The sequence below is a fragment of the Ochotona princeps genome, chromosome 2 (assembly GCF_030435755.1).
Source record: "Ochotona princeps isolate mOchPri1 chromosome 2, mOchPri1.hap1, whole genome shotgun sequence".
In the NCBI taxonomy this organism is placed as follows: Eukaryota; Metazoa; Chordata; class Mammalia; order Lagomorpha; family Ochotonidae; genus Ochotona; species Ochotona princeps.
Genome location: NC_080833.1, coordinates 118313904 through 118323407, shown reverse-complemented (window position 1 = coordinate 118323407; position 9504 = coordinate 118313904). Strand labels below are relative to the sequence as shown.

The window sequence follows — 9504 nt, the reverse complement described above, 5'->3', positions numbered from 1 at the left end:
AAGTGAAAGGCAACCAGCAGAATGGGAAAAGATATTTGCACCCTACACAGTAGACAAAGGCTAATTTCCACAATATATGAAGAACTCCAGAACAACAATAACATCAAAACAAACAAACCAGTCAAGAAATGGGCATGGGAAATGGGCAAACACTTTACAAAGGAACAAATTCAAATGGCTAACAGACACATGAAAAAATGTTCAAGCTCTCTGGCAATAAGGGAAATTCAAATAAAAACAACATTGAGGTTCCTCTTAGCACCAGCAAGAATCGTCCACACACAGAAAACTACCAACAACACCTGTGGCAAGGATGCAGAGAAAAGGGAACCATACTCCACTGCTGGTGGGAATGCAGGCTAGTACAGCCACTATGGAAGTCAGTACGGAGAATAATTTAGGCAATTGAAAATCCACCTACCATATGATTCAGCAATACCACTCATAGGAATATATCCAAAAGACTTGTCACATGAGAAAGCAACATGAACCCCAATGTTCACTGCGGCACAATCAACAATCGCAAGTACATGAAAGCAACCTGAATTCCCATTAACACAGGACTAGATAAAAAAAATGTGTTGGAATACTACTCAGCTATTTAAAAAATGAAATACGTGCTCGCTTCGGCAGCACATATACTAAAATTGGAACGATACAGTGAAGATTAGCATGGCCCCTGCGCAAGGATGACAAGCAAATTCGTGAAGCGTTCCATATTTTTGTGGGGAGAATCCCAGCACCTATGAAACTGTGTCACATAATACAATGTAATTAATGAATAAATTTTTTAAAAATGTATAAAAAAAGTTAGTGCATTAAATGTTTTCCAAATATATTTACCTGACATTTTTATAGATATAAATCAACTATGTATTATTTCTTAAAAGGGTTTGTATGTTAAACACTATTTTTCTAAGATGCTATGCATATCAAACTTATGACAAGCCCCATTAAGAATCATTAACAAACATTATCAAAAAGGGCTATATAAGTATTTGCTCTTCATAGTAAATAGTTTGAGTTTCAGCTTACAAGTGTTGAAAATGCACAAGAATGACTTCATTTCACAAGTACTGTTATATTGTTTTCATTCAATATATAGGGCAATAATCTCCAAAAAAAAGAAATGAAATGAATTTTCTTTAAAAAAAAATGAAATACAATACTTTGTGGCCAAACTAGAGACCATTATGCTAACGGAACTGAGCCAATCTGAAAAGGTCAGATATCATATGTTTGTTCTAATATGAGATTGTATGATGTCAAATCTAGGGATATTACATGTGAATCTTATTCTATGTCACTTGATACTTACCTGTACCATGTGTAATAAGATCTTGTTTTTTTATCTTCCTTTTTTTAAGATTTATTTATTTTTATTGGAAAGGCAGATGTACAGAGAGGAGAGACAGATGGGAAGATCTTCCATCCGATGGTTCACTCCCTAAGCGGCCGCAGCGGCTGGAGCTGAGCCAATCCGAAGCCAGGAGCCTCTTCCGGGTCTCCCACGTGGGTGAAGATCTTGTGATGTAATTCATTAATCAACCTTCCATAAGAGGCTGATTGTTTATAATTACCTAAGATGGTCAATGTCCCTTTTATGACTGTTATTGATACTACCCATAAATAGCAAAGATCTAGTCCTCATTGTACCTTCATTAGGACCCTAGGATACAAGAATGAACTTACAGCAAAATTACCGATGGGATAACGGTCTCCTATATGGCTGGGAGACACTCCAGGGGCAGCATGATGGACTTGAGGAAATTCACAAAAGACACCCCTTGTGAGACTGGAGGGGAGAACTGATGGAGTGGTAGAGAACTTGAGGGAAAGGGAAGGGAGATCCCAATGCCAACTAAACTGTATCAAAAAAATAATTTTTTAAAAAATGAAGTCGGTACTGGGATCTCCCTTCCCTCTCCCTCAAGTATAGTCATTGTCATTGTGGTAAGAGATAGAAGAGTTTCAGAAACTACTAGTTACGACCTAGCACCTAAACTAGGATTAGAACGTCTGGCCCACAAAATATTATGGTGTGTTCCTGCCAAGATAATTGTATACGGGAACTGAAATCCAGTCACTTCATTCCAGTCCATACTAAGTTGACAATTAGTATGACCCACAAATAATGTGACAAATATCCAAATGGCTCTTGATGGAAAAAAGGTTCCTAAATTCCTTAACAATGTATAACAAGCAGTAAATGCAGAATTTATAACTTGACAAATAAACAGGCAAGCCTACTATTCTCTTTCATATTTCATAAATTAGAAACAGAGAGACTAAATTAACAGGAAGAAAACTCATACTACAGCCTTTTGACCTTTTTATACTACAGTCGTTTTGACATGGAATTTGGCTGTTCCCGAAGTGAGTGCTATAATTCAAGTCGAGCAGTAAGGCCCTAATTACCACTTCCTTCCCCACACATGCTCAGCATCACACATCTTCCCAACACATATTGTGCTTGAAACACATTACCTATCTTTTAGGAGGAAGAAACAAGCTTCTTTAAAATTTTTTTTCAAGATTTATTTATTTTTATTGCAAAGTTAGATATACAAAAAGGAGAAGAGACGGAGAGGAAGATCTTCCATCTGATGATCCACTTCCCAAGTGACTGCAACAATTGGAGCTGAGATGATCCAAAATCAGGAACTCAGCCTCGTTCGGTCTTCCATGCAGGTGCAGGTTCCCAAGGCTTTAGGCTATCCTTGACTGCTTTCCTAGGCCACAATCAGGGAGCTGGATGGAATGCAGGGCTGCTGGGATTAGAACCGATACCTACATAGGATCCCAGCATGGGCAAGGCGAGGACTTTAGCCACTAAGCTATCGCACCGGGCCCAAAAACAAGCTTCTTGAAAGAACTGTTCTGAGTTCCTGGTAAGCTGATAATGACCTCCAGGTAAGTATACTACTATTATGTGTATCTTGCTTCTTGACTTTAGAAGCTCAGATCTGGAGCAGAGTTTAGAAATGAACTTCAGCACAGACCTCCAGAAATTCTAAGAGTGAATGAAGCTGGGAAGACACTTGAAGGTGTCTTCAGGATCCCTCCGCTTTTTCTCCTTTGTGTTGTCCAGCCCCACCTTTCTACTTCTGCCAGGCAAGAGGCGCTACAGCAAAAATGACAGGAAAAACAAAAAATGAGCTCCTGGCTTTAAGCTCCCATAAGGCCAGAGTGTTGGCACAAATTATAGGCTTAGGGTAAAAGATGCATGTGGGTAGATTTCATGAATTTTTTCATCATCATAATCTCAAGTATGGGAAGCATTATGCAAAGTGGATGCTCGGGTGCATCTGTCAATACAGAAGACTGGGTGAGTTCTTTAATGCAACAGCTCACTCTCTGTGGAGCTCTCCGTCTATTGTTAAGCGCTGTGACCCCACTTGTGCTGTGATGATGCCCTTGCCTGGACAGAAGGAATAGTTCTTCAGCCTCTTCTCCTTGAACCACTGGGTTTCTCCTTCCTAAACTCATGCTGAAATAAGATACCATCCCAGCAGCACTGTCAGGTGTTAAAGAGAAGTTTCTAGGCTGGGCTTCTGCACCCACTGGTGCTTATGACAGGCCAGGCTAGGTTATTGCACCCGCTGGGTAACATGACAGCAAGACCTGGGGGTGGGCCAGGCTGGGCTACATTGCAGCATCCACTGGTAACAGCCAGAATGGGTGCAGGCCAGTCAGTCTAGGCCACAGTAACTGCTGGTGAGTGCCAGACCTAGGGGTCAGCCATATCAGTCTGGGCAACAGCACCAGATGGCACACATGAGATCCATTAATGGGATTGGGCCTGGTAGGGGAACTTGGGGAACTCTTTTCCTAGCAGCTCTTGCTGGTGAGCATAAGAGCCAAGGCTAGAGACAGGCCAGACCATGCTGGGATGCATACCCATTGGCATACATATGGGCCAGGTCTGGGGACAAAGTTGGATTGGGTTGGGCCAGTCCACAGCAGACACTGGACCAAATGAAAGCCAAGATTGGGTACAGGCCAGGTTCAGTTAGACTTCAACACTTTTTAGTTCACATGAGGGCTGTTGCTATGAATGGGCCAGGCTGGGCTGGGGTGCTGCACCTGCTGGTGAGAGCTGGACTTGGGCCAGGCTGGGCTGAGCCAGGTTGTAGCACCTCCTGCTGAATGTCTAGACTGGAGGTGTACCATCAGAATGTGCCACCTGCGGGCATACAAAAGACCAAGGACTATGGGCAGGCTTAGTAGCGGAACCTCTATAACTTTCCTGCTGGGCTGTTGCTACCACTTATGGCAGTTGCAACCAGGTTAGGTTAGGCTGGGCTAAGCTGACACAACCTCAGGACCATAGGAGAGTCACAATGAATGTGGGGTAGGCCACAGCAGCAGTTTGGCCATTACTAGGACTAGATGTGAGTCATATGAGACTTGACTGCAGTACCCCCTGTTATCTGGGACTGGAAGCATGTGTGGCAGGAGAACTGTGGGCACTCCCCTCCTATGCAGCACCTGTTTGCTGGTAAGCCTAAGAACTAGGGATGCTGGGTGTACCAGGCTAGAAAAAGCTTTAGCACCTATCAGCATATGTGAGGATCTGGTTGTGGGGCAGGCTGAACTAAGCAGTAGCATCCATGGGTGTGCACTAGAGCTGGGTGAAATGTGGTCTGGGCCAGGCTAGGCTGCAGCAGAGGCTGGCATGTGCAAAAGCTGAGGCTGGAGCGTGGTCCTGGTGAGGGTTGTAGAGGTTGCCCCAAAGGGCTGGAGTGTGGTCCTGGTGAGGGTTGTAGAGGTTGCCCCAAAGGGTTGTGGGGATCACCCCAACTAGGCCATGGCACCTGCTGATATGGATGAGGATCAAGTATGTGCAGGCTGGCTGGATTAGGGCACAACACCCGTCTGATACTGAGTGGGAACTGACCTGGCAGCTGTATCCATCAGTGTATGCTTTGGCTGGTGCCAGTGACAGATCAAACTTGATGCTACAGTGGCGGGTGCATATAACAGTCTGAGGTCACCTAGGCCAAGTTTCTTGCAGCAATCTACAACTAGATTGCTGAATTCAGATCCCAGCTACAGGGAAAAAAATCCTGATGTGTTGTCTGACCTTAGAATGCATGTATTATCAGGACTGGGCCTCCTTATTTGATAATATCTGTACAGTGGACAGCATGCCAAGATGGACATAAAGGATGTGACAGCCAACTCTTCTAGGCCAGCAGGGAACATGGAGTTCCTCATCAAAGCAGGGAAAGCAGAATAGGTTGGACAATTCTCGTGCTCAAGCTTTGCAGTATGTCCATGGGTCTGTGCATATACTAAGGTGGACTTTGCCAACCAGTAGACTTCGGAAATATTTTATCAACCCTGGGATAACGAAATCAATAACTTCTTAGAACTACCAAAATCACTCAAATAACACTGTTGGAACATTCTTCCCCACATCGGGCTTTCTAAGGTGTTATCAGTGACAGTCACTAACCCTAGGTGCTAATCTAGTTTTACAGGCTCCCCCTTCCTCCCCTAGGGACACAGGAGAAAAAAATTTAAACATTTGTTTCACCCACCTTCCTCCATACCTGTCCCTCCCACCCTAATCAGAGGCCCACATAGGCAGGGATCCGTCTCAATCATGTAAACAAAATTAAAAAGAAAATAAAAGACAAAAAAGAGCAGTTTCATATATATGGCAGAAATTGTGTGCATGATACGTTCTTGATGGGTGGGGCATTCGTGACCCTCCCATGTGGTGAATAAATCCTTTTAACTCAAAGATGCCTCAGGCAAAGAGACATGTCATTTTGGAACACGGTGATTCAGGAAACACTTGTGAAAGTGCTTGCAAGGAAGCGCACTTGAGTGACTTTATCTCAAAGAACTGCTGAGGATGAGCTGTTATCAAATTAAATGGCAGACCTCAGTGTATCCACTCTCCTAATAAACCACATTTATTGCTTTGCAAGAGTGACATTTTCCTTCACTGTGAAGCACTAATATCCAAAAGAAATAATTGTCCGTAACATTGTTAGTCACTGGCATGCAAAGTCATTAAGCTCAAATGATGTCTTTGATGATGACGATAATCATAAAAAGATGGACTAGACTTTGTGATGATGGAGGAGGCTGAGAGAAGAGGAAAGGAAAGGTATTTCCTGTGATCATTCTATTCAAGATCTATAGTTGAGTTCTGAATGAAAAGGCTACAACGTATGAAGACACGCCAAGCGTCCCTATTTTTCCCTGTTGAAATGGATTCCAGGAAATATTTCCCTCTTCCCTGGGGGAAGGAATAATACCCACCTTACATTTCCTGTGGGTAATGAAGATGGTGACAACAAATACAAAAGAAAAATCATAGACCATGTGCCACCCTATTATCCTGTCATCTCCCCAAGGAAGCACAGGGAAACAAGAAAATACCAATTCCTTAACATTTGTATAGCAGTTGAACTTTACTGTGCCTTTCCTCCTGAATAGATCCATTTACATCTCCCCAATGCTAGTGAGTTGAGAGTTATTATTCCCATTTTATATACAAGGAAACAAGCTTACAGAAGAGAGTGAAATCCAATATGATAAAAATCATGCTTACGGAATCCTAAATTGAAAAGACCATGCAGGTGGATCCCGCACTGTCAGATCAGAGAGCGAGAATGACATTCAAGAGAATGACACCCAAAACAGCTGTATATGATAAAGATCACTACCCGCCCAGAAGGAGATGTTGGGGAGATGCTGGGGAGACAATCTAGACCAGTGTCAGAGCTCAATTCGTGATTTCTAGGGGACGAAGAAGTAAGGAACCTGGTGAGTAGCGCAGAAAGAGAGGGCACAGCGTGATCAACTGATCAAGGATATGCTGAGAAGTTTGACATTGCTGTGTGGCTAGAGGACGATGAATGAACTAGCGGAAAGTTGGACAGGATTATCAGGTCATAATTTAAAGTACTTTGAGAGCGACTCGCAAGATGGCCGACATAGGAGGAAGACTGTGAGAGAGCTCACAGACAGAGAGGGCTAGAACGCGACAAAAGCGTAAGTGGAGCAGCATAGAACTACAGGGAGAAGAACGTGAAGTTCCCTGGACAGTGTGGAGCCAAAAAAATCCACACAACTCGGAAGAGCAACCAGGGAAAAACAAAGCAAAGGACAGGGAAGACGACTTTCCGCTCCTGACCTGCTGAGTCACCTCTTGAGTGCAGACGCTGAAAGCCGCCGAACCCACCCAAAGACCAACCTGAAGACGCTGTGGAGGTGATTGGGACCCGCTGGCATCTGCTCACCCTGGTCACCAGGACTCGCCAGGACCTGCCCCGCTGCGGACACCAGGACCCTGAATCACCGGGACCCGCCGGCATCTGCCCACCCTGGTCGCCAACCCCCGGGACCTGCACCAGCCGCAGCCTCCAGGCTCCATCGCGACCCGCGCGGAGACCAGCAATGGACGCAGCAGTCGGGAGACGCACTGGCGGCCAGGATTCCCACCAGAGGAAGAGGCAGACTGCAAGAACCTGAGGTTTGAGTGAGTTGGGTGGGGACAGTGGTGGGTTGGAGGCTTCGGGAGTTGGCCCCCCAGGGGCACGGACAGAGCCTGAACACAATTGGCCTCCCCGCCCCTACCCCCCCAGGCTCCAGCCTCTAGAGACACAGGGCGAGTGCCTTGAGACTGCCAAAACTGTGTCTGGGAGAAAGGCAAAAGGCACACTGGATACTCCCCTGTGCCTTTGCGGTGTGGCACTCAGCTGGGCGGTGCTATCCCACAGGAACCCAAGCACGCCTCTGGGCTGGGCAGTTCCCTGCTAGCGCAGGGGCGGTCGGTCCCCTGCAAGTGCTGGGGTGGGCGGACCTGCGCAGGAGGCGTTTCCAGAGAGCACCTGGAACACGCCCTATAGTCCCTTGCTCCGAGCCCTGTGATCCAGTAAACAGGGTGCGCGCACAGAGAGTGCCTTCACTCCCCCACGCCCTGTGGTAGCATACCTGTAGGGGACGAGCTGAGAGTGCGCTTTGAATCCTCTGGGCCCTGGAAGAGGCGCCCTGAGGTCCAGTGTTCTGGAGACGCACCAAAAGTGCCTTGAAAATTCCCACACCCTGCTACTCCACGCCTGCAGACTCCGATCTCTACAGGATAGTGCTTGGAGACCCCTCAGCACACTGGTGCCTAGGTCTCTCAAAAAAGAAACACTAACACAATGGGAAGAAATACCAGAAAAGGTAATGATCCAGATGAGAGTGCCAACACCCTACCAATAAAGGATCGAAAGCCAATGTCTATTTCGGAGATGCGAGATGAAGACATAGAAGATCTACCAGACAAGGAATTCAAAAAAATAATGTTAAAATATGTCAGAGACAATGAGAAGAATTGGGAGGACTTCAAGGAATTCAAGAACCACATAGCCTCAGAAATACAACAAATGAAAAGTAAAATCCTTGACTTAGAGCACAAAATTGAGAGCCTAACCAACAGAACAAATACAGCAGAAGAGAGGATCTCTGAAACGGAAGACACACAAAACGAACACACCCAGTTCATGAAACAGCTGGAGACAAGTCTGAACAAAGCCAATAAGACCATACAAGAAATGAAAGACAACCTCAGAAAATCAAATATTAGGATTATTGGCCTTCCTGAAGGAGCGGAAAAAGAATCAGGAATGCAAATAGTGCTCGACGAAATTATACAGGAAAACTTTCAAAACACTTGGAACATGAATCCAGCTCAAATCCAGGACGGTCAGAGGACTCCCAGCAGATATGACCCAAAGCGATCTTCACCCAGACATATGGTGCTCAAGTTCCACTCCAACGAAGACAAAGAAAGAATCCTGAGACAAGTACGAAGCAGAGAAAAGATCACATACCGGGGAAAACCAATCAGGATCACGGCTGACTTTTCTGAAGAGACCTTACAAGCAAGAAGAGAATGGACAAAGATCTTCCAAATCCTGAATCAGAACAACTGTCAACCAAGAATATTGTACCCAGCAAAGATCTCATTCGTATTTGAGAACGAAATCAAATACTTCCACAGCAAAGAGAAATTAGAAGAATATGCCAGCACAAAACCAGCTCTACAAAATCTCCTTAGAAATGCACTAATTCCAGAAAAAAAGGAGGTGAATCATAAGCAAAGATGGCAAACAGGAAGGTCTCCCCACTAAAGTCCACACAAGGAAGGGCAATAACACAGATATCAACACCCACAAAAACAAGTATGGCAGGGCAAAATCACAACCTCTCAATTTTAACTCTCAACACAAATGGCCTGAACTCACCAATCAAAAGGCATAGATTAACAGAATGGATTATCAAACAGCACCCAACTATCTGTTGCCTACAAGAGACACATCTAACCAGAAGAGATTCAAAGAAGCTGAAAGTGAAAGGTTGGAAACAGATATTTCATGCCAATGGACGAGAAAAAAAGGCTGGGGTAGCTGTCTTAATTTCAGATGATGTGGACTTCAATCTGACACACATCAAAAAGGACAGGGAAGGACATTATATATTGGTGAAGGGACTGAT

At 44.9% G+C, this 9504-nt stretch overlaps 1 non-coding gene across 1 annotated transcript; it reads left to right on the top strand.

Annotated features, from left to right (window-relative positions):
* The first annotated feature begins 617 nt into the window (after positions 1–617).
* Positions 618–724, top strand: LOC118758649 (U6 spliceosomal RNA). The gene has a single exon (XR_004995750.2). It is a non-coding gene; the product is annotated as a U6 spliceosomal RNA (small nuclear RNA).
* The last annotated feature ends 8780 nt before the right edge of the window (positions 725–9504 follow it).